General features: G+C 35.3%; 1 protein-coding gene across 3 annotated transcripts in view; it reads left to right on the top strand.

The window, feature by feature from the left end:
- Positions 1 to 26,620, top strand: part of GRM7 (glutamate metabotropic receptor 7) — a 1,085,204-nt gene that overhangs the window by 434,841 nt on the left and 623,743 nt on the right. The window lies entirely within an intron of this gene.

The following is a 26,620-nucleotide window of genomic DNA, read 5'->3' as shown; positions in this document are numbered from 1 at the left end:
ATTTATTGAATTTAAGACATATTTTAGGTCCTATTTGCTTAAAGATGTATGGACAGTACTGGGGAAGGTCCTCTTATTTTGAGGAAAGCCCATTTGAAGCATAGCAATATCAGCTTCAACATAATCAGCTATACAACTATTTGTATTTTAGAACAATTTCAAATTTAGTAAAAAGAAAATTCCCGCGTGCATCTTTTTTTTGCTCAATATCCCTTGCAAATTCTGACCCTCCTCTAAAGTTGGCTTGGGATATATGGGCAGAGCTGTTGTCTGGGCATGGGGAGAAAAATTGAAAGTATCACTGTATTTTAATGGAGGATGGAGAAAACATGAGTGTTTCAGTGACCTTCCTCCTGAATGGCATTTAACTGACCATGGCCAGAAAAGCTTTCAAATCTGAGGCAAGAAGAATTTTTTTCAAATTTATCAGAAGGGAAAAATAATGGAGCAAAGTTGTGATGTGAATAATACTATATTTATGGGAGAAAACCAGTGTCTAAGATCCTATTGGGAAAATTTTACAAATGTAGTATGGAATGTTTGTGGAACAAGATAAAGGGGAGAGAGTCTATTGCCACATAACCCAACAGACAACAAAGAATGCATATACAATCACCCATTCACTAATTCTCACATTGTAAAATATCAGACTCTTGATTTTTTATAAATTCAAGTAGAATGATTGCATTCACTCTGAGAGATGTGAGCAGGGATGGTACAAAAGAGGTACTCTCTCCCATTCCAGGATTCCCTTGGCCAGATGATTGATCTAAAGATAGAAAGGACCTTGGAGGCTCACCTAGTTCACCCTCCTGATTTACAAATTAGAAAACTAAAAGCTATTGAGATTCAGTTACATACTCATAGTTACAGAAGTAGGATTTGAACCCAGGTCCTTTGATTCAATGTTCCTCATTCACTGTGTCTTTGTGAACATTCTTTGTCTTACTGTGAAAAGGGCAGATTTTTCCTTTTCACCAAGCATGACAAAATCAGACTGAATTCCATTATCTCTCTGACATTATCAAGTGAGGAAATGAAATATATTAAGGGACACAAGTCTGGTGGCAGGAAATGGTAACCGAATGATTAATTTGTCCCAATCAATCATTTATTTAGTGTCTGTAATGGAACATATACAATGATAAAAGTTAGTCAGTGTCTGCTTCTCCCAGTCTTATTATTCAATAGCATATTGGGATTGAAAATTTAGAACCCAGTAAGAGCCTTAGAGACCACTGAGTCACCTTCATTTTACAGACAGAGAAACTAAGGTTTAGAAAGGTTAAAAAATTACTTGCTCACTAAGTTTAGAACATTGCTCTCCTAATTCTAATTTTAGAATTCTGCCCACTGTTATGTACCTGCATGATATATTTATGATAATAATATACATATTTAATTCTAAGAATATAATTTAATCTTATCCAAGATAAACTTTGTAAATTTAGTTTTGGAATTGCTTTTTGAACTTGGAGAAACCCAATTTATATAAGCTGCTTATTTTAACTTTCTAAGATAAGCTTTGGAGGATAAAAAAGCCACTTGATCATTGAAAAGTTCTTATAAAACAACCTTTGGATTAATTATGATCCAGTTAATGATTAAGGATTGGTAGTTAATCCTTTGAAAACAATGAAAAACAACCAAATGACCAAAATTGTATAAAAATTGTATAAAAATGTATAATGAATGATCTGAAGGACATTTAGAATAATCTGAAATTATTATCATAATATCATAAGATGATATAAGCTAAATTTAATATGAATGAATTTCCTTTTTTAGATGATATTTTTTTAATTTGATAGCAGAGTGAACCTTTTAAAAATTGCTGAATAGCATATGAGTGTGTTGCAAAGAATTTGGAATGTAAACTCTTGGAGAGCAATCATTTAATTAGTATTTCTTAAGCATTCACTATATTGCAGACAGTATATGAAGCTTTGGAGAAAAAAAAAGAACAAAAAATAGTTTTAACTTTGAAGGAAATAGTCTAATGGATTTGACAGCATCCAAAATATTATGTACCAATAAGATAAATTAGATGAATTGGATAAATTAGGGGTATTTTCTGAGAGAAACAAACTAAAATTAAAGAGGATCAGGGAGTCTTCTTGTAGAAGGTAACACCAACTAAATCTTGAAAGAAACCAATAGGAGGAGATAAGGAGAGAAATCATTACAGATATAGGGGCAATCACTGAAAATGTTGGATGTTGGGAGATAGAGGAATAAGAAGGATACCAATGTCACTGGGTCATACAGCAGATGGATGAATATAAGGTATAAAAACACTGGAAAGGTAATCAAGACCCAGGTTATGATGGGATCTGAAAGAGAAATGGAGGATTTCACATTTGAACCTAGAGGTAATTTAAGGAAACATGCAAATGGTGAGGGAGGTGTTAGGGTCAGATTTGCACTTTTAGGACCCTCAGTTTGATAGCTGAAAGGAGGAAGGATTGGAATGGAAGATGAGTTGGAGGATGGGAGATGGAAGAGAGTTGAGGAAGGGAGATGAGTAGGAAACAATTACAACAGTTCATGGGTAGGATGATGAAGACCTGCAACAGAATGATGGTAGTATCAGAGGACAGGATAGGGATAATGCAAAAGATCCTATAAAAGTAAAATCAAGGGGCGGCTAGGTGGTACAGTGGATAGAGCACCGACCCTGGAGTCAGGAGTACCTGAGTTCAAATCTGGCCTCAGACACTTAATAATTAACTAGCTGTGTGGCCTTGGGCAAGCCACTCAACCCCACTGCCTTGCCAAAAAAATCCTAAAAAAATTATTTTTTAAAGTAGAATCAACAGACTTTGATCACAAATTAGATAAGGGGTGTTGAAATGAGTTGGGGATGACATATAGGTTGTATTCCTGGTAACTGGAGTGATGGTAGTGCCTGGGGAGTATCAGAGAAATTAGGAAGAAGGGGAAAAGGTAATGACTTCAGTTTGGGATATATTGAGTTTAAGATATATCAAGATGTCCAGTTTGACATGTCTAAAAGGCAGTTGGAGAGAAGAGATGATCTTTTGGCTTGTCTTTGTAGCTTTAACATCTGGCAGAGTACATTGTCTATGTTCATTAAATCATTTCAGTCATGTCCAAGTCTTTGGGACCCCATTTGGATTTTTCTTCCACTCCCATTTTTCCCTCTACTATAATGGGTCCTTGTGCCTGTAGTATTATTTATCCTCAAATGCCTAGCTTTCTTCTACTACAATCTTCTTTTCATGTCTTGATTGTTTTAACCCTGTCTTGAACCCACAATTCCACTGTCAAAATATACACCTTTTATCTGTCTAAATAGTACAATTCTGAAGGGATTTATTGATTGATTTATAATCAACATTTCCTCAAATTCACTCTGTAACCACAACCCCTATCCAAATACACTCCCCTCATCTGTCCCATTAGAATATACTTCTCAAAAATCATAAATAACACCAAAATATAATCAATTTATACTTTCCAAGTACCCTCTATACAAATATGATTCCTTTTTATTGATATTTTATTTTTCCAAATACATGTTATGAAAGATTTTTGATATATATCCATATATATATATATATATAAATTACAAAATTTCTTTCCACTTTTCTTCCCACTCCTCTCCCCTCAGCAGTGAACAGTCAGGTGAATATTGTACATACACATTAATTTTAAACCTGCTTATAAATTAGTTATTTTTGATATGAGGAATTAGGATTAAGGGAAAGAAATACATAAGAGATTTTTTTAAATAAATGCATTGGGGTGGAACCAAGATGGTGACAGGAGAAGAGCCTTTTCTAGGAATTCTCTCCAAAATATTTCAAAAACCTTAAAATTATGATTGTAACTAAATTTTCAAGAGACAGAACCCACAGAAAGATCCAATGAGGCAATTATGCAACCCAAGGTAACCTGGAAAATGGTGGGAAGGCTTTGTTCCAGGAAGTGGAAGCACACTGGAGCAAAGAAGCTCCAGAATTCTGGGAATAGCCTCAGGGTACCTGGGTCACTGGGAGCCCCTGCTCCTGGCAGCAGAAACAGTTTCCTGACCTACCACCTCAGGGAGTACCAAGCACAACTTGGAAGATCAGCAGGGAAACCTCTGCCAGAGTGAGCTTGAACCCTAGGCCCATGTAGCCCTCTTCAGCATCACTACAGCCCTAAGTGAAGCCCAGACCCCAGGAAATGGAAGCAGACCTGTGGAGCCACCCAGCAGAGAGCCTCCCAGCAACTGCTTAGAGACCACTAAGCCCAGGGAAGGTAAGGGAGTGGGGAAAGACTGTCAAGGTCTCTCCTCTGTTCCTGGGAAAGGACTCTGGGATTTGTCCATATTCAGACCATGTTCACAGTCTAGACTCCCATACTGTCATAGACCAGGGACCCTCCTCACACCCTGGGGGCAAAGGGGTATAACTTGTGGTCATCCACAGACCACAGCACAGGCTGGAGAGCAATCAGAGTCTCCCATAAGACCTTGAGCTGAGGTCCTTTCAGGGGTGTCCCAATAATACTCAAAAGCTCAGGAAGTACCCCAAAACCAGGGCACAGGCTGGAGAAATGAGTAAACAGAAAAAAAAAAGGAACCTGGCCATAGACAATTACTTTGGGGGTGTCTAGGTGGTGCAGTGGATAAAGCAGCAGCCTTGGAGTCAGGAGTACTTGGGTTCAAATCCTGCCCCAGACTCTTAATAATAATTACCTAGCTGTGTGGCCTTGGGTAAGCCACTTAACCCCATTTGCCTTGCAAAACCTAAAAAAAAAAGAAGATACTTACTTTGGACCCATGGAGGATCAAAATGCACACTCAGAATATGAAAAAGTCCAAGCTTCTACATCTAAAGACTCCAGGAAATAATAGAAGTTGGGCTCAGACTATGACAGAGCTCAAAATAGATTTATAAAATCAAGTAAGAGAGGTAGAGGGGAAAGTTGGGAAGAGAAATGAGAGAGATGCAGGAAAAACATGAAAATCAAGTCAACACTAAGTCACGGAGATCCAAAATAAATGCTGAAGGAAACAACCTGTTAAAAACCAGTTTAGATCAAATGGATGGAACAATCCAAAAAATTGATAAGGAGAAAAATTTCTTAAAAAGCAGAACTGGCCAGATGGAAAAGGAGATAAGAAATCTCTCTGAGGAAAATAAATCCTTCAAATTTAGAATGAAGCTAAACTTAAAAAACAAAGAGAGTGGAGGGGCAGCTAGGTGGCACAGTGGATAAAGCACCAGCCCTGGAGTCAGGAGTACCTGGGTTCAAATCCAGTCTCAAAACATTTAATAATTATCTAGCTGTGTGGCCTTGGGCAAGCCACTTAACCCCATTTGCCTTGCAAAAACCTAAAAAAAATTTAGAATGAAGCTAAAGGAAATTGATGACTTTGTGAGGAATCAAGACACAATAATTCAACACCAAGTGAATGAAAAACTAGGAGAAAATGTAAAATAACTAATTGAAAAACAACTGATCTGGAAAAACAAATCCAGGAGAGATAATGTAAAAATTATTGGGCTGCCTGAAAGTCATGATCAGGTAAACAGCCTTGACTTCATTTTTAAAGAATTTCTATAGGACAATTGCACTAATATCCTAGAAGTAGAGGGAAAAATAGAAATTGAGAGAATCCACCAATCTCCTACTGAAAGAGAAACACCCCCAAAAAATAACCAGCAGGAATATTATAAGCACATTCCACAACTCCCAAGTCAAAGAGAAAATATTACAAGCAGACAGAAGGACACAATTTAAATATTGTGGAACTATATAGTCAGGATTACCCAGGACTTAGCAGCATCTAAGGATTCATAAGGCTTGGAATATAATATTCTGGAAGGGAAAATAGCTTAGAATGCAACCAAGAATCAACTGCCCAAGAAAAACAAACATCCTTTTTTCAGGGGAAGAGATGGATATTCAATGAAATAGGGGAATTTTAAACTTTCCTGTTGAAATGACCAGAACTGAATACAAAGTTTGATCTTCAAGTATAGGATTCATGTGAAACATAGAGATGATGGATAGGAAGGGCAAATAATGAGGGATTTAATGATCTTGAATTCTGTGTATTCTTGCATGGGAAGATGATACTGATAATACTCATTTGGATCATATATATATAGACAAGTCACAGGAGGGAGCTGAATTGGAAGGTGTAATATATTGTAAAAAGGTAATCAATGGGTGAAAGGGAAATGTACTGGTAGAAAAGAAAGGAGGTACAATAGGCTAAGATGTTTCCGTAAAAGAGTCAAGAAATAGCTTTAGCAATGATATGGAAGAGGGGAAGGTGAGGGGGATGAGGGAGACTACGTTCTCATCAGAAATGGTTCACAGAGGAAACAACATACATATTCAATTGAATATAGAAATCTAGAAGAAGAAAAAAGGAAAGAAAGGGGATGGGGGAAGGGAAGGGGTTGTAGGTGATAGAAAAGAGGGTAGATCATGGGAAAGGGTAGTCAGATCTAATACATTTTCTTTTTTACTTTTTGCAAGGCAGTGGGATTGGGTGGCCTATCCAGGACCACAGGGCCGGGTAGTTGCTGGATCTCTGAGGTAGATTGTAGGCTTATTAGAGGGCTGGTGCTCTGTCCACTGCACCATTCAGCTGCCCCACAGCATATTTTGGAGAGGGACAGAGTGAAATGAAAGAGAAAATCAGCAATAGCAACTGTGGAAAAATATGGAAGTAACTTCTCTGATGGACTTCTGATAAAGAATGCCATCCTCCCCAGAGACAGAGATGATGGTATCTGAACACAAACTGAAGAACATTTTTTTTTCTCTTTCTTTCATTTTATTTCTCTTGAAGTCTTATGATTTTGTGGGAAAATGGGTGATTATGTTTACTCTTAGAATAAGAATATTTTAGTAATTTGTAAATAAAAAATAGAGACAAATAAGTAAATAAAAAATGTCTTATTCATTAGATTCTAAAGAGTTTTTTGTTTTGTTTTGTTTTCTTGATTGTCCTAGGTGTCTGAACTGCTGAGAGCAACTGCATCTATCAGGGTTGATCATCTCACAATTTTGCTGTTAATGTGTACATTGTTCTCTTGGTTCTCCTCCCTTCACTCACCATCAGATCCTGTAATTCCATGCATCACTAGAGTGTAGCAAACAAATTTTATACTCAGGAGCTAAAGTATGATGTAAATCAAAATCACTTTATGATCCATAGTACCTTCCTTCTAAAACACATTCCCTCTAATGGTAGCTAACATATCAAGTAAAGCAAAAACTCCTGAAACTTAATATATTCCTTCCCTCTGTACCTATACTAATACAACCCTTGCTAACTAAAGTATAAAGTAAAGAAAGATCACTTCATGATCTAGTTACATCTAGACCCTATAAATATGTTCTTTCCATGTCCCTATAGTACAGTCTCTATACCAGTGAAAATTTCAAGTTTATCAAGATCACTTCATGATACACATGTCCAGACCTCTCACTTTACTCCTTCCATCTTTATTCCATCCTCATGAACTAAAGTGTTGGCTAAAGCATCATTTTCTTGGTCAATCTATGCCCATATCCTCTCTCTAAGTATGTTTCTTTTAATTATTCTAAGAGAAATACAATTCTCAAGAGGTAGAATTATAGTTCTCCCATGTTGGGATATATACAGTTTAATGGGGGTTGACTAAAAGTTTTTTCTCCTTTGTTTACTTTTATACACATTTATTGAGTCTTATTTGAAAATCAACATTTCTTTTCAGTTCTGGACTTTTTAATCAGAAAATTTTGAAATTCCTTTATTTCATTGAAAGTCCATATATTTCCCTAAAAGAATATGCTAAATTTTGATTCTTGTTCATTTGTCCTTCATAATACCATATTCTAGGACCTCTGATCCTTGAATATTGAACTTGATAAATCCTATGTAATTCTGATTGAGGTTTCTTGGTTTTAAATTATTTCTTTTTGAATGTTTGCTGTATTTTCTCCTTTACCTGACAATTCTGAAATTTGCTCACAATATTTCTTGGAGTTTTTATTTTAAGTCCCTTTCTGGAGATGATCTGGATGGATTGTTTGAAGGACTATTTTTTCTTCTTGTTCTAGAATATTAGGATAGTTATCCATGATAATTTCCTGCAAGGTATTTTCCAGGCTCTCTTTAGGAATGAGATTTTCAGGTAGAGCAATTATTTTTAAATTATCTCTCTGAACCTATTTTACAGTTTGGTTGATTTTCTTAAAAGGTACTTTATATTTTTTATATTTCTTAGCTATTGTGTTTGGTTGATGAATTTTTGGAGTCTCATAGAATTATTAGTTTTCATTTGTCTAATTCTAACTTTTAGGATTTTATTTTCTTCTAATTAGCTTTTGTGTTTCCTTTTCTAGGTGGTTAAGTTTACTTTTGGATGAATTGTATTCCTTTTCCAGTGGTTCAGTTTTATTTTTTTATGAGTTAAATTATTTTTCTACTTGGTCATTTTTATATTTAAAGGAGTTGATTTCTTTGGTAAATGTTTCATAATTCACCTGCATGGTTCTCTTTTGTTTTCTCTGTTTTTCTTCTTCTTCTCTTCATTAGTTTTTTTACAATTATTTTTGAGCTCTTCCAAGTGTTTTTGGATGTTAGATCATTTCATAATTTCCTTTGAGGCTTCACTTATAAGCAATTTATCACTGTTTTCTGCTTCTCAGATGGCATTTTAATCATCTCTATAAGAGTAGTAGCTTTCTACGGTTAGTACTCTTTGGTTTTGTGCTCATTTTGACTGTTGAGCTCTGTTGCTGGAATGCAATAATATAGTCCCAAACTTTTTGTGATGGGGCTTGGATCTGGTACTTGGTTTATTGCTTGCTAAGGTATTGCCTACACATAGGCTTTGCCCATGCAGAGACTTTTTTCCTCTTTTATGTCAATGTGTTGCCTACCCAGCAATTTCTTCCCAATCCACTCCAGTCTGTTGTATTAGTATTATCAGGGCTCTCTCTGACTTTGCCTTCTGAACCAGTGTTGGGGCTGTTAGTGCTGGTATGCTGCCATACTGGCTTGATGAGCCTTGACCTGAACTGTGCTGTGGCTGCAAAGACGACTGCTGGTTTTCCAGTTATTTCACTTATGCTGGGTTATGCTTTTCCTTTACTGAGATGAGATAGACCTTTACTAAAGTTCCTCCATGATATTTTGTTTTGAGAACTTGTTTCTCTTGTTTTTGGTGTCACTGGTAACTTTAAGGTCTCTGCAGAAGTTTCATTTAAAGTTGTTTTGGGAAATGCTCTGCAAGCATCATAGTTTTGTACCACCATCTTGGCTCCACCTAGGAAGTATCCCATTTGAGATTTTCTTGGAAAAAATATTTTAGTGATCGGTCATTTACTTCTCCAAATATTTTATGGGTGAAGAAACTGAGGTAAAAAAGGTTAGGTCACTTGTCCAGGGTCAGATAGCTAGTAATTATCTGAGGTCATATTAAAATTCAGGAAGATGTGTCCTTCTGACTCTAGGCCAAGCATTCCATACAATTTGATATTTAGCTGATGCTGGAATATAGTAGGTAATTAATAAATCTTTTAGGGATTGAATTAGTTTGACCTACATTAGATGGGTGGAGGAAAGAAAAATCTGATTAAAATAATTTTTCATTGAGTATAATCAAAATAGTATCAATAAGATCTACAATATCTATGCTAATCTATTACATTAACAAACCTTCATGAAACACCTGGCATATTTATCATAACTAAGTATATGAAATCAAATTTCCTGCCCTTAAGGAGTATGCATCCTTTTGATTAAAAATAACACATTCATATATAAGTAAATTAGATATTATGTTATGTGATACTTATGTGATATACATTTGTTATATAAAACATAGATGCTTATACATACAAAGATTCATGTATACAAAATAAATATGAGGCATAGAGAGCAAAACTATAAATTAATAGTTCAGGGAGTCAGGAAAGATCTTTATAGGAGATGATATCTTAATGCAAATTTTGAATGGAACTAGGTATTCTTTGAAGCAGAGATAAGAATCCAAAAGCGCTAGTATACAAGAAAAAATGTTCTGAGTCAGGAAAATCTATTAGAACATTGTGATTCAATTGTAGAGTCACTGAGGGGAAGCCAAGGAAGGTAAACTGAGCTAGATAATTTAGAGCATTAAAAGTTAATTAGAAAATTTCATATTGGATCCTAGAAATAATACTGAGTCATGAAAAGTTTGGAGCAAATTAATGAGAATGGTCAGACATTTACTTTTAGGAGATCATTTTGGCAATAATGTGGAAGGCTGATTGGAGAGGAGAGAAATTGGAGATTTTTCTGAAAATGGATACTTGACTTTTTTTAGGGAATATATGATGTCTTGGATTTCTCTCTTCTCTTCACTCAATAGGATCATAATACAATAGATCTTGTCATGGAAGTGTCTCAAAAGCCATCTGGCTTAACTTTCTTGCTTTATTGAGATCAACGAGACTGAGAAATAAGGACATCACATATTGTCAGTGCCAGAGGCAGATTTTGAATCCAGGGCCTCTGTCTATATAGCCTTTTTTTTTCAATACTACTCCATGTTACTCTCACATAAATTTCTCCTGTGGACTATGTCTAAATTTTAGGATATCCTTGCAAATATTTGAAATATAAACCTTACTTTCAGAAAAAATATTTTTTCTCATTTTAACATTTTATTTGTTTTCCAATTATATACAAGAGTAATATGTACCCATCATTTTCTGCAAGACTCTGCATTCTACAAATTTCCCCACCTCTTTCCTTCCCTTCCCACCCCAAAAGGCTGTCTGACAGTCTCTACATTGTTTCCATGCCATATATTGATGTAAATTGAGTTTTATAAGAGTAAACATAAGAATAAACATAACCCCTCTCCCTCTCTCCCCAAGAAGATTAGAAACCTCAAAAATAGAGAGAGAGAGAGAGAGAGAGAGAGAGAGAGAGAGAGAGAGAGAGGCAGACAGACAGAGAAAAATGTACTTCAGTCTGTGTTCAGATTTCAATGGCTCTGTCTCTGGGGTGAGTTGCTTTCTTTATCATAAGTCCACCAGAGGGGCAGCTAGATGGTGCAGTGGGCAGAGCACTGTCCCTGGAGTCAGGAGTACCTGAGTTCAAACCTGGCCTCAGACACTTAATAAATACCTAGCTGTGTGGGCTTGGGCAAGCTACTTAACCCCATTGCCTTGCAAAAAAAAAAACACCCTAAAAAAATAAATAAGTCCACCAGAGAAGGTGCTACAATATTTTTCCCTCAGTTGCTATTATTAGCTGTATCTCCACTCTATTTCTCCCCACTCTCATTTATTCTATTCTTTCCCTCCTTTCATCTTGGCTCTATCCAAAAGTGTGTTGAATCTGAGTACCCTCTCCCTCGATCTTCCCTTTCTTATATTACCTATTCCCCCCCTTCCTTCCCTCCCCCCCATTCCCCCTCATCCCATGCCTTTCCTTCCTTCCTTCTCCAGGGCAAGATAGATTTCCTCCCCCTTTTAAGTGTGTATGTCATTTCCTCCCTGAGCCATTTTTGATGAGAATGAAGGCTCACTCATTCTTTCTTGCCTTCCCTCCTTCCACTCCATTGAAAAAAAGCTTTTTCTTGATTCTTATGTGAAATCTCTCAGCTTCTGCCTCATCAACTTTTCCTTCCTCCCATTACTTTCCCCCATCGCCCATTGACTCCATTCCTTTACCATATCCTACCTTTATATCCCACTCCTTCCTATGTCCTGTCTGTATATGCTCTAACAGCTCTTATAAATGGGAAAGTTCATATGAGTTATCAATATCTTCTTCCCATGCAGGATTACAAACAGTTCAACATCATCAAGTTCCTCATAGTTAGTCCCTCTCTTCCACTTGTTCTGTGATTCACAAGGGTCCTGTACTTGGAGATCAAACTTTCTTTTCAGCTGTGGTCATCTCAATAGGAAAGTTTTAAAGTCCCCTGTTTTATTGAAAGTCTATCTTTTTTGCCTGAAAGAGGATGTTCAGTTTTGCTGAGTAGTTGATTCTCAGTTGTAAACCAAGATCTTTTGCCTTCCAGAATATAATATTCCAATCCCTACAAGTCCTTAATGTAGATGCTGCCAGATCCTGTGTAATCCTGACTATGGAGTCTCAGTAGTTGAATTGTTTGTTTCTGGCAGCTTTTATAATTTTCTCTTTGATTTGGGAGTTTTGGAATTCAGCTATAATATTCCTGGAAATTTTTCTTTTGGGATCTCTTTCAGGGGGTGACCAGTGAATTTTCTTGATTTCTCTTTTACCCTTATCTTCTAGGATCTCAGGGCAATTTTTCTGTATTATTTCCTTGAAAAATGAAGTCTAGGCTCTTCTCCTGGTTGTGGCTTTCAGATAACCCAATAATTTTTAAATTATTTTGTCTGGATCTGTTTTCAAGGTTGGTTGTTTTTCCAATGAGATATTTCACATTTTCCTTCTAATTTTTGACTTTTTTGGCCTAGAAAAATAAATTCTTGAGAAAGTTCATGGACAAACCATCCTAGGAGGTGAAGCCTAATAATGGAGCTGTGTCTCATTCAGGAATATTTGGCTAAATATATAGCTAAAAGTTGCCAGATGATTTTGCAAAATGATAACTGAAGGTACCAAAATTTAATGGGGGGGAGGTGAAATGGAGCCAAGATGGAAGGAGTGAAAGTAGGAAATTCCAGAATCTTTGCCCCAGACCACTCTAAATGCCTTTAAATTATGACTCTAACCAAATTCTAGAGTGGTGGAAATCACAGAAAGACTGAGTGTAACAATTTTGTGGCACAAGAAAGATTGGGATATCCACAGGACAGGCCTTTCCACTGGGGTTAGAAAGGGTCATATTACAGCCTGGGTCATGCCATCTACCAGAACAAACGAATGCCAGTCACCTAGATTAGAAGGTCAGTGGGAAAACTCTGCAATACCATATTGAGCACAGAACCCAGCCGGGTACAGGCCTCAGTGCAGACCCAGTCCTGAGAACCAGAAGCAGGCCTATGGAACCATCCAGCAGCTGCTTCCAGAAAACTCATCCCACAGACAGAAGGGGGTCTGGGGAGACTGCAGAGGTCTCTCTATTATACCTTGGACAAGACTTTGTTACCTTGCCAATGCTCAGATACAGGTTGCAATCTGGGGCCCCATGTTACAATAGTGGATGGAGCAGAGAATCTCCTCACAGTTCCAGGGCAGAGGTGGTCATTCACAGACCAGAGCACAGGTTAAAAGATGAGTCAGAGCCTTTCATAGGAACTTGAAGGAATTGAGGTCCCTGGGATGAGGATGCTCCCTGAAAATAGTTGCAAACTTTCAAAAGCTTGGGAAAGTGTGTCCTCCACTCTGGAAGAAGAACTCCACTTCAACAAAGAGTTAAAATCAAGTCATAGGCTAGGGAAATGAGCAAACAACAGAATAAAAAGGATCTCTGCAGTAAATAGAACATCAACCCTGGAATCAGAAGACCCTGGGTTCAAATTTGATCTCAGACACTTAATAATTTCCTACCGTGTGGCCTTAGCCAAGTAACTTAGTGCCATTGCCATTCAACAATCGAAAAAGAAAGAAAAGAAAAGAAAACTAATCTGAGTATAGATGATTAATTTGCTCCCATGGAGGAACAAAATAAAAACTCAGAAGATAACACAGTCAAAACTTCTGTATCTAAAGACCCCAAGAAAAATATGAATTCATCTCAGGCTATTGAAGGGGGAAAAAGTGATTTAGAAAATCAAATAGGGGAATTAGAGGAAAAAATTGGGAAGAGAAATGAGAGCAAAGCAAGAAAATTATGAAAACTATTTAGCACCCTGGTGAAGGAGACACAAAAAAATACCAAAGAAAATAGCATCTTAAAAACTAGTTTAGGTCAAATGGAAAAAGCAGTCCAAAAGGTCAAAGAGGGGAAGATTGCCTTAAAAAGCAGAACTGACCAGATGGCAAAGGAAATAAAAAAAAATTTATGAAGAAAATAATTCCTATAAATCTAGAATGGAGCTAAGGGAATCTGATGACTTTGAGAAAAATCAAGAAATAATGAAACAAAACCAAAATAATGAAAAACTAGAAGAAAATGTGAAATTTCTAAATTGGAAAAAAAACAACTGACCTGGAAAACAGATCCATGAGAGATAAATTAAAAATTATTGAGCTACCTGAAGGTTATGACCAAGAAAATAGTCTAGACATCATTTTTCAAGAAATTCTCCAGGAAAATTGTCCTGACATCCTAGAAGCAGAGGGTAAAAATAGAAATTGAGGGAATCCAACAATTACCTTCTGAAAGAGATCCCAAAATAAATACTGCCAAGAATAGAAAATTTCCAGAATTCACAAGTAAAGGAAAAATATTACAAGCATCCAGAAAGAAACAATTCAAATATTATGAAGTTACAGTCAGAATTACACAGGATTTAGCAACTTCTACATTAGAGACTTGTATGACTTGGAATATGATATTCTAAAAGGCAAAAAATTGCTTGGATTACAACCAAGAATCCACTACCCAGCAAAACTGAACTTCCTTTTTCAGCATAAAAGATGGATAGTCAATGGAAGCATTTTTGTTTTCTCAAACTTTTCTGTTGAGATAAGCAGCACAGAACAGAAAGTTTGACCTTCAAATACAGGACTCAGGTGAAGCACAGAGAGGGTAGACAGGAAGGGCAAAATACAAGGCATTCAATGAACTTTGAACTGCTCATATTCCTGCATGGGATAATGATATTAATAACACATGTGAACCTTCTCATTTATTAGGGCAGTAAGGAGCATATATAGAAAAGTCAGAGGAAGGAGCTGAATCTGAAGGTAAAATATATTATAAAGATGGAGTTGCTGGTCAAGAAAAGAATGTGATGGGAGAAAGGGAAAGGAGAAGTAGATTGGCCTAAGATATTTCACATCAAAGAGCCAATGAAAAGCTTTTGCAATGGAGTGGAAGAGGAGAAGTTGTGGTGGAATAAGTGTGTCTTCATCCTTATCAGAAGTGACTCAGAGAGGAAATAACATTTATACTCAATAGGGTGTAGAAATCTATCTTATCCTAGAGGAAAAAAAGGAGAGGAAAGGGATGGATGAAATGGGGTGGAGAAGTGGGGGTGTAGGTGATAGATGAGAGGGAAGATCATGTAGGAGGGTAATGAGATACTACATACTTTTTTATTGGCATTTTATTTTTAAAACACGTTATAAAAGTTTTTCAACATTCATCCATATGCCTATATATATATATATATATATATATATATATATATATATATATATACATATATTTTTTTTAAGTTACAAAATTTTCTTCCACTGTCCCCTCCCACTTCCCTCCCCTCAGAAGCCAACAGTCAAATTAACATTGTACATATATATTTGTTATAAACATATTTACAGAAGAGCGATTTTCAGTATGAAGAATTAGGATTAAGGGAAAGAGATACATAAGAGATATCTTTATACTGTTCACCAGATTCTGAAGGTTTTATTTTAGAGGGGGGGGGGTTGTTTTGTTTTTCTTTCTCTGAATGGGGATAACATTGACCATAACCAGTCTAATAAGGTTATCCTAGCTCTCTGAATTGCTGAGAAGAGCTACATCCATAAATGTTGTTCATCTCACAATGTTGTTTTTGATGAGTACACTGTTCTGTTTGTTCTACTTCCTTTGCTCAGCATGAGATCTTGTAATTCATTCCATGCTTCTCTAGAATCTGACCATTTATGGTTCCTTATAGAACAAAATATTCCATAATATTCATGTACCATAACTTGTTTAACCATTTCCCAATTGATGGGTATCCTCTCTATACCATAATTCTATACCATAACAAAAAGAGATGCTATGAATATTTTGGAGCATATGGGACTTTTCCTATTTTTATGATTTCTTCTGGTTATAGGCCTAGAATTGGAATTGCTGGAATAAAAGGAATGAATAGTTTTTTGTTCTTTGACCATAATTCCATATTGCTCTCCAGAATAGCTGAATCAATTCACATCTCCACCAGCAATGCATTAATATCCCAATCCTCCCACAATCTCTTCAACATTGATCATTTTCACCTTTTCTCATTTTAGCCAATCTGATAGGTCTGAAGTGATATCTTAGAGTATTTTTAATTTGTATGATGGATTTGGAGCATTTACATATGATTTTATATATAGATTTAATTTCTTCATTTGAAAATGGTCTATTCATATCCTTTAACCATTTATCAAATGGGGAATGACTTGTAAACATAAATTTGATGCAATTCTCTATATATTTTAGACTTTTATCAGAAATCCTAATTGTGAAAATTGTTTCCCAACTTTCTGCTTTTCTTTTAATTTTAGCAGTATTGCTTTTATTAGTGCAAAGTCTTTTTTTATTTAATATAGTCAAAATCATTCATTTTTGCAATTTATAATATACTCTTTTTCTTGTTGGGTAATAAATCTGTCCCCTTTCCATAGATCATAGAGATAAAGTATTTCTTGATCTACTAATTCATCTAAGGTATCACTGTTTATATCTAAATCCAGTACACATTTTTTACCATATTTTGTTATACCTCACACTTTTGATCATGGACAGGGTGAAATAAGAGGGAAAATAGAATAAATGGGAGTGGGGAGGAATAGGATTTAGGTAAATGCAGCTAGCAAGAGCAACTGTGAGAAAAAATATTAAAGCAACTTCCCTGATAGACTCATAATAAAGAATGTGGACCATCCCACAAACAGAGCTGATGGTATCTGAATACAAATGGAAGTACACATTTTTCCTCTCACTTTATTTTTCTTGAGATTTCTTTATCGTTGTGGGGATAGAAGAGATTATGTTTACTTTTACAATAAGACTTATAGCAAAGTGAAAATATAAATAAAACACTTATTAGGCAATTACAGAAAATCCTTTTGATGCGTTGTTTTAACTTGGTTTCTTATGATGAATTATTTTTCAGGACAATATTGAGTAAATTAAAGTATTATCATAAAGAAAAAAGATTTATTTAAAGACTTTAAGTTTTGCATGAATTTTCGAGTGGTGTCACATAAAGCAGAATTGTCTTTCTGGCTTAGGCCACCATGCATCAATTCTTTCTTGAGAATAAGTCCTTGGAGAAGAGTCTATTAAGTCAATAATGAATGAAAGGATAAAGTTTATGATATTTCCCAGAACCTTTATGCATCAGAAACTGCTTTGCTTCATCAGACAGCTTTTTGAGAAGGCTCACTTTTATAGTCTTGAAATGGAAAGTTTAATCACTGAATAGCTAGAGAATAAGCAACAGAGAAATAAATGAGTGTAGCAGAAAGAGAGCTGGACTTGGAATCAAGAAACCTTTCTTTTACCCCTGCTTTAGAAATATGGTTGTTGAATAAAGCTTTCAAAGGTTCATTTTCCTCAGCTTCAAAATGAAGGTCAAAAGTCTTGTTTTTCCTATGTTTTAGTGTAGTTGTGAGGCAAGAACCTTATAACATGGTCAAATTCTATATAAATATCAGCTATATTCTTATTATTGGCAGTGAGATACTTGATCCCCATGTTTTTAGGTATTGCAGCCACAAAGGATTGAGGCCCAAAGATGTCACAGATTTCAAAATCTTAGGATTGCATGTTTTTTGAATCCTAGATTCTGAAGGGGTTCTGTGGTAGAAGTCAACTAGATTGACCTATCCTTGAAAAAAAGATGTATTCTAAATAAGTGACAAATCATAAAGTTAATTAGCAAAGATTCTAGAATTCATAGCTATGATTCAAAGCTAGGATCACTCAAGTCAATAAAACCACAACATCTTTTGTTGAGATTTTGAAGTATTATTATTGTTAGAGCAATATCCCCAACCCCCTCCTTCTATACAACTAGATGAGTATTTCCTTAAGAGGTATTGAAAATGTCCTTGACACTTAGTTGGGTCAGAGATCTAAAGATTTAGATCTTTCACTCCAATTCCTCAAAGCCATAATAGCAACAGCCATGAGGTACTCCATTAAGATTGACTGATGCTTGAGAAGTGTATTACAACAGGCAAATTAACTTGAGGCTTCTTTGAAAAGACCTTACTCTTACTGAGGCTATTCTTGATGAATAGTCCTCTACTGCTATGGCACAGTAGATAGAATGCTAAGCCTGGAGTGTGGAAGATCCTTCAAATTTGGCCTCAGACAGTTACTAGATGTGTAACACTGGCAAGACACTTAATCCTGTTTGTCTCAGTGTCCTCTATAAAATAAGCTGGAGAAGAAACTAGCATACTACTCCAGTATCTTTGCTAAGAAAATTCCAAATGGGGTAATAGAATACGACAAGAACAAAAGCTTCCTAGTGACAGCAAGCTAATGTTGTTGGGGGTTTTTGGTGTGTGTGGGGGGTTAAATCTTCTCATACAGAGGCTAAATGACTAGACAACTGTTCTGACTTGGGATCAGTCATAACAGTCATTTGGTCTAATCACTTCATTTTGTAGATGAGGAAACTGCCCAGAGAGAGGAAATTATCTCCATACCCCTTCCTGATTGCCCCCACCCTTCCCAAATACTAACAAGCAGATCTGGTATTTGAACCCAGACCCTAGAATTCCATATATTCTGATATTTGTTTTATGCCATGCTTGCTTGGCTCTCCTTTAAAAATGCATATTCTTTTATTTCCTTTTTATCATAGGAACAAAAATAGGACAACACCAAAATCTTAAAATGTTATTTCCCCAGACTATAAATAAAGTGACTGGCCATTAATAAGCTTATACCAGAATCCAGGCCTGGAGACCTTAATGCTTTGCGTTTTGGAGCTCCCTTCCTGGTGCTCCTGTTTTCATGCTTCAAGAAGTGCCTCATGTGTTACACTATGTCTTGGTAGTATATTATATTCAATCTCCTTCTCTTTTAAGAATTATAATCAAATCAATAATTCCTTGCTTACTAAAAAGAGTCAATGATTTCCTCACTTCCTTTGCAAACCAAATTAATCAGTCCTTGCCATAACACTCCTATGAATGTTTTCTGTTATTAGAATTTAGCTTCTTGAGGGCAAAAGCTGGTTCTTTTGCATTTTTCCCTAGATCAAGGTTCATAGAAAATAATAAATGCTTTGTCATTCATTCATTAATTTATTTAAAAATGATTTGTTAAGCATCTACTTCACATTGAGACAGGAAGAAAAAATTTAAATCAATCAATCAATAAAGACTGAAGTACACAGGATAGGCCAGGTATAATGCTGAGCACTGGAGATAAAAGAAGAGGCAAAAGACAGTTCCTCCCCTCAAGTAGCATATAATCTAATTAGAGGACAACATGCAAAAACCATAAAAAACAAGCTCTATATAATACAAAAAGTTAAAGATTAAAAGAGGAAAGACCCTAGATTAAGAGGGTTTAGAGGTTTCTTGTCCTCAAGGAGTATACCTTGATATATAATCTACAATAATTTCAGTGTGACAAACACTACCACGTAGGGAACTATGGTTCTGTGTGGATCAATGTCATCAAAAATCCCGAGGTGAAAAAAAATATCCTTTAACAGAACAGTAATGAAATCCCACAAAAGTAGAAGCCTTATTTCATGATATTCTTCAGTGAGCATATATACATTTATTTTATTTTCTTATTCTTAAAACACAACAACTGACACATATAGTACTTTCTGGTTTGCCAAGTACTTCAATAAACTTTAATTTGTGATAAATATAATCAATTTGCTTTCAGAATAATACAATTCACTTCAGATAATTAAAAACCTCTAGACATCAACAGACCATGCACTATACAGAATTTATAAAACTTATGTTAGATCAGTATAGATTGTTAAGCAAATAGAGTTAAATTACCATTTTGGGGTTAAATTGCCATGATTAAGATTAAATAACCCAGATTGAAAAAGTGCCATCAATTTAGCAGACTAATCTCTTCACATCTCTGGACCACCATTTGAATCAAGAGAATTGTATTTATGATTACAAAGATCTTTTTTGAGTCCTAAGTCCTTTAAACTCCTCTCAATATATTGCCCCTCTCAACAACTACATGACTTGAATATGAAAGGAACCATATCTAACTAAAGATCTGTCCCACCCTGTCTTTTTTAAAAGAATATCATATTTAAAGCAATAATTCCCATCAGATCTAAATATCTTAGTAGAAAGTTCTAGTTCTAGGGGAATAAGGGAATAAACATCTATATATTTCCTACTATGTTCCAGGTACTGGACTGATGATTTTTTACAAATATGAACACATTTGATCCTCACAAAATTCTTGAGAAGTAGGTCTTGTGATTATATCCATTTTACAGTTCAGGAAACTGAGGAACAGCAGTTGTGATTTGCTCAAATTCATACAGCTAATAACAATACAGTCATTCACAACAGATACTTTCTCAATCTAATCATTATCAGTTGGGGGAGGGGGGAGGAGGACTCTTTCCTGAGACCTATGGAATTAACCAGTTCTTGGCGAGTTAGGAACAAGCTATTTCTCTTACTGAATGAAATTATATATATACATATATATATATATGAAAAAATTTATCATGACTAAGAAAGCATTTAATCCCCCAAATGAGGGCTTTTATCAGAGAAAAAGTGTAGCAATAGAGGAGACATTTATTGTAGCTGACAGTTTTTTCCCTAAGTCAGTAAGTAGAAGTACTTGACCAGTCTTTTAAAATTTTTCTACTTGCTTTCCAGAAAAGGAATCTTGAAGAACAAAATAAAGTGATTGAATTGAATAATGGAATGTTTTTCTTAATAAATCTTAATTTTGGGGCAGCTAGGTGACACAGTGGATAGAGCACCAGCCCTGCAGTCAGGAGTAAGTCAGTTCAAATCCAGCCTCAGAACTTAATAATTACCTAGCTGTGTGGCCTTGAGCAAGTCACTTAACCCCATTGCCTTGCAAACCCCCCCCCCCAAAAAAATTAAATAAATAAATAAATCTTAGTTTTGCTGCTTGAATCTACTGAGAGGTATAGTGTAAAAAGCATTGTGCTTGGAGGCAGAAAACTTGGTTAAAATTGTGACTTTATAACTTAATATGTATATGATGGGGGGCAGCACATTTCTCTACACTGAAATTTTCTCATTTGTATATGGATATATTGACAAATTCATACAATTCTAATTTAATCAACACATTTAAATTAAATATCTCCTGCAAGCAAGTTAATAGTTGTATGGCACTAGATTGGAAGCCAAGAAAATCTGGGTTCAAAGTGCTTCCCTAACATATACTGTACAAGTGGTCCCTGGTCAAATCACCCCACTCTCTGAGCTCTAAGCTGACTAAGTTATAGCTGGATGCCAACCTGTATTGCTTGAGGGGATTTTGTCATATGATCCCAATACCAATGAAATCACAGGTCTAGAGTTGATCCTGATGTGTAAGACAAGAAATATGCTCTAATAAGCCATATTGATACACAGACATAAACCAAAATCCATATCTACAAGGAAGTCTCCTTTCTCTCAGGTACAAATAAAACAGACAGATATGTAAATATCTGTGAGGGGTTTGGAATCAGATATGTCTGAATTCAAATCCGGTCTCAGACACTAACTGAGTGAACTTAGGAACGTCATTTAAACACTATCAATTTCCTCAACAATAAAATGATGTAATAATATCCCCCCCCAAGTTTTTTTTGTGAGGATGAAATGGGAAATTGTTCATAAAGTCTTTAGGACAGTGCCTGAGTCAGCTTATATAAAGACTATTATTAGTATTTTTGTTATTACATAGGTAAGTAGAGATATACATGCCTATATATATACATATGCGTTATTGTGTGCCTACAATGGGAATGATTTGCCTTTTTATATAAAATAAAACATTTTCCTCTTTATGAAAAGAGAAAGGTATATTACTACCTTGAACTGATGAATGATTTGTCATGTAAATGGGGAAGTATTCTCTTGAAAGTCTAAAAGTATTTGACAGACTGGTACTTTGTCAGTTAGGGAAAGGTTTTATTGAGTTATGATAATTTTAGTATTTGGTAGTGATGGTGAAGTCTCATAAAAGTATCATAAGTACTAAAGTTAGAAGGGACCTTTCAGACCATCTAGAATGTAAAGTCCTTGAAGGTTGGAACCATTTTATTTTTGTCATTGGATCTTTAAATCAAGAATTTTATTGGCATTAAACAAATGATCATTTTTAAGTTGAAAGTAATTTTTTCTCAATTTAGATAAAAGAATCCTGGGTCTATCAGGATCAACCACCATATGGAATGTTTCCCTGCTCTAACATGTCCAGATTCCATTGGACAACCAAGCACCTAAAAGAAGTGCCTTCGAGAATCTTCTCCCTATCCAACTCTCCTGTAATGATTATAGTCTTCCATTCAGACTGAATGATGACACTCCCTTTCATCTGTTTTTTAGAGAGGGAACATAGAATCCCTGTTCTATCTTAGCTGTTGGGTCCTTCTTCATTATTATCTATTTGTTAGCTCTTCAAGATATAGCCACTTACACAGTTTGGAGTAGCAGAGGTTTATCAATTAAAATCCTTCTAGAAAAATAGAGAAGCACTGGACCTTATTGTTTGCTTTTTTATTATGCCATCCAAGCATTCACCTATGACTTGCTTTTCTTATGCACACTTATTTGCTATTTATTCCTTGTTACCTTATAGTAGTTGATCTCTCCTCTATATTTTCCCTCCCAAAATTAGAATGTGATCTTATTGATAGTAGGGACTGTAACAATCATCCCTCCATATCACCAGTGTTTAGCATAGATTAGAATATATAATAAGACTTAATAAATTGCTTTTTCATTCATCACAGAGAAAATTATCTAATATTTTAGAATTGCTTTGGTCCACAATATTATAACTATAATATTAATAGAACAATTTATTATAACTTTAGGGTAATTAATTATCAGTCATTTATTAGAGTTAGGCAGGTTGTGGTACTGAAAAATGATACTTAGGAGAGACTTGTATTTTTATCTCACTTCCAAAACTTTTTAGGAAGATCCTGAATAAGTCAGTTAATGTCTCTGAACTCTGATTTCTTCAAGTATTAAAAAGAGATCATAGTGCCTACCCCATCAATATGATTGTCTTGAATAAATGAGATGTTGTATATGAAACATTTTGTGGACTTTAGAGTGTCTTTTGGATTGTCAGCTAATCTTATAGTCTCACTAATCCTTGTGTGAAAGAGCAATGGAAAACAGTTCATGTAGTATACAAAGCAAAGAACTGCTGGGGGGAAAATGAGTAGCCAGAAAGAATATAAGAGCTTGTTATCTATGAAAGTAAAGCATAAACTACAGTCGATATAGAAAGCAAGATTAGGTGGCATGCCATATAGAAAGCCATTAGGTGCCAAGATTAGGTTTCAGTTGTGAGAATTTTAGTAACTGATTGTGTGGCCAATAGTTAGTCACTTGATCTTTATTTCTTTCTGGGTTTTAGCAAGAAGAAATGTGTAATAGAAAATGCATTAGATTGCAAAGTTGACCAAAAAAAATGAAAATGACAACTGTTAGAAGGGATACAGAAAAGCAGGAATATTAATTCACTGCTGGTATAGCTGTGTGAATTGGTAGAGCAATTTTGCAAAGCAATTTTGAGCTTATGCTCCCAAAGTCACTTATCTATATATTCGTTGACCATAATGAAATATTACTGTGCCATGAGAATCAGAGAAAGGAAAGATTTCATAGAAATCCGGACACACTTGTCTGAAATGATGGAAAGTAAGGGAGCAGAACCAAGAGAACAATCAATACAAAAAACAAAGCAAATTGTAAAGACAAATAACTTTGAAAGATGCAAGGACTTGATACAATGACCAATGACAATTCCAGAATATTGATGATGATATATGCTCCCTACTTTCCACTGAGAAGAGAAATGAATCAAGTTTCAGGATGAGAGATAAATCAGCAATTATGGGAATTTATTTTACTTTGCTATGCATACTTGTTATCTTTCTTTGTTTTGCATGTGAGAAATGAGGATAGAAACAAAATTTAGGAATAGCATTGTGAAAACCAAAAGAAAAAACAAAAATAAGAGGCTTCTTGAAACATCTTTTTGAAAAGAGGTTAAAAACAATTATTGACAAACAAGAACACAAGGGTGTGTATTCCCAAATTATCTTATTTGTTATTCCTTTCTAACCTTTTTTTCTCTATAGTACATTTCAAAAAGATATTTCAGTCTTTCAATAAAAAAGATATATATGTCTTACACACATGTAATATACATGTGTACATGTATTAATACACATATATAAACATGAACAATCAGTTATCTGATACAATAGACAATGTTTCAGGACTAGAGTTAGGAATACTTACCTTTCTGGCTCAGTTCCTGAGTCCTCAGATATTTACTTACTGTGTGACCCTGAACACATCACTTAATCCTGTTAACCTCAGTTTTCTTATCTGTAAAATGATCTGGACAAGAAAATGACAAACTACTATTGTAATTTTACCAAGAAAACCCAAATGGGGTCAAAAAGACAGCATGACTGGAACATGTGTGTGTATGTGTGTGTGTGTGAGAGAGAGAGAGAGAGAAAGAGAGTGCATACTAACACACATATTTATAATGTATAAGTATATATGTATATTTATTGCATATTTATGTGCATATGCAAAATATATATATATATTTATACATATATATGCTTTAAAAAAGAGAAATTGAAGGGTTTACGGGGATGTGTAATTCAGATAAATAGTTAAATCACCCTATAATAGTACAGATTTGAGAATATAAGTACTATATTGCTTTGTGACAAAAGAACCTATGGAAGTCACCAATTCACTGGAAACCCAGTAAAAAAAAATGCAGTGAACAAGTGTGGAAAAAAGTGATGGATCTGAAGTTTGAATTGCTGGCTTTCTACCATACATGTGTGATCTTGATCAATTTCTTTACCCTTCTTGAGACCTAGTTTTCCTCATATATTAGAGGGTGGTATTGGACAAATTGACCCCTTCTGAATTTAAATTTGTGATCCCATTAATACCATAGCCAGATTAACTACTATTTAGTTCCAAGAAACATCTACCAATTGGTAAATAACATTATTGATTGAAATTTTTTTGTTATAAGGCTAGGATTGTGTTAGGCATCATAAGCAAAACTGACAAAAAAAATTTCTTGAAAATAAATAAAATAGCCCTGCATTTGCTGATATTCACTGAAACTCATATACCACCCTTCCTTCCAATTTAGAAATCATAGGAAAGGGACTTTTATGACAGTTTTCTTATGGTGTTGAATGTGATAAGCACAGAGGGATGAATTCATTTCAGAACAATCACATTCTTTAAATTCCACAATTTGACAGAAGTTTTAAAATGAAATTCCTTTGAGAACTTCTCAAATTGTTAATTCCTACTTGAATATATGTTTCTTGAAGGAGAGCTTTGTAAACCATCATCTCTTGATAAATATTTGTTCATTGAATAAATGAGATATCTGTTAATGATCCCAGGCTGTCTGACCCAAATCTCCTATTTTACAAATCAGGTAGAGAAAAATGAAGTGACTTGTCCAGAGGCATAGGATATATCAAAATTATAATTTCTGCACAATGTCTCTGACACCCAAATCAGTAACCTGGCAGCTCCCTGCCCAACTCTCAAAGGTAGAATACGTTTTTAAATAAGTTTCACTCACATAAGATCTGATTTTGATAAGAATGGAGGGAGAGAGAGGGCGGGTAGGTGGCATAGAGGATAAAGCACCAGCCTTGGAGTCAGGAGTACCTGGGTTCAAATCCAGTTTCAGACACTTAATAATTACCTAGCTGTGTGGCCTTGGGCAAGCCACTTAACCCCATTTGCCTTGCAAAAACCTAAACAAAATGTTTAATTAGGGGGTGGCTAGGTGGCGCAGTGGATAGAGCACTGGCCCTGGAGTCAGGAGTACCCGGGTTCAAATCTGGTCTCAGACACTTAATAATTACCTAGCTGTGTGGCCTTGGGCAAGCCACTTAACCCCATTTGCCTTGAAAAAAACCTAAAAAAAAAAGAATGGAGGCAGAGAACCTTCCCATGTTATCTTATTTGTGATTCCTTTCTAACCTGGGTATCTTGGGAAGTAAGGATGGAGGGTGGGAAGAGAATGGACCTCACCTATTATGTGAGATTCTGAAAAAAAAGATAATTCTTACCCAGATTATAATATATACAGATCCTTCATTCATTAATTCATTCATTCATTCTTTCCTTCCTTCTTTCATATACTCTGTCAAAAGAAGCACTCTTTCTATTAATCTAATAAAAATGAATTTCATAGAAAGTCTGGACAGTTTCATTTATGTTAGCCTTCAAAAGGTTGTTCTGAAATGGAATTTTCATTAGGAAGAAATGGTGCTGTGAGCATTGAATTTGGAATGAACAAGAATAGTTGAATTCAAATCTTACCCCTGAAACATTTCATTCCAGGCAGTTAACCCAACTTGGAAACAGGAGTACCTACCTTTTAGATAGACAATATAAAGATCTAGGCAAAAGTTATAGTCCTATATAGAATAGCAAATTAGTGCTACTACTACCACCATCCCCACTGCCACTACTATCTCTTTTTTTAAGGCAATGGGGTTAAGTGACTTGCCCAAGGTCACACAGCTAGGCAATTATTAAGTGTCTGATGACAAATTTGAACTCGGGTGTTCCTGA

The sequence above is a fragment of the Macrotis lagotis genome, chromosome 8 (genome assembly GCF_037893015.1).
Source record: "Macrotis lagotis isolate mMagLag1 chromosome 8, bilby.v1.9.chrom.fasta, whole genome shotgun sequence".
Taxonomy (NCBI): domain Eukaryota; kingdom Metazoa; phylum Chordata; class Mammalia; order Peramelemorphia; family Peramelidae; genus Macrotis; species Macrotis lagotis.
This window is presented reverse-complemented; position numbering and strand designations above follow the sequence as displayed.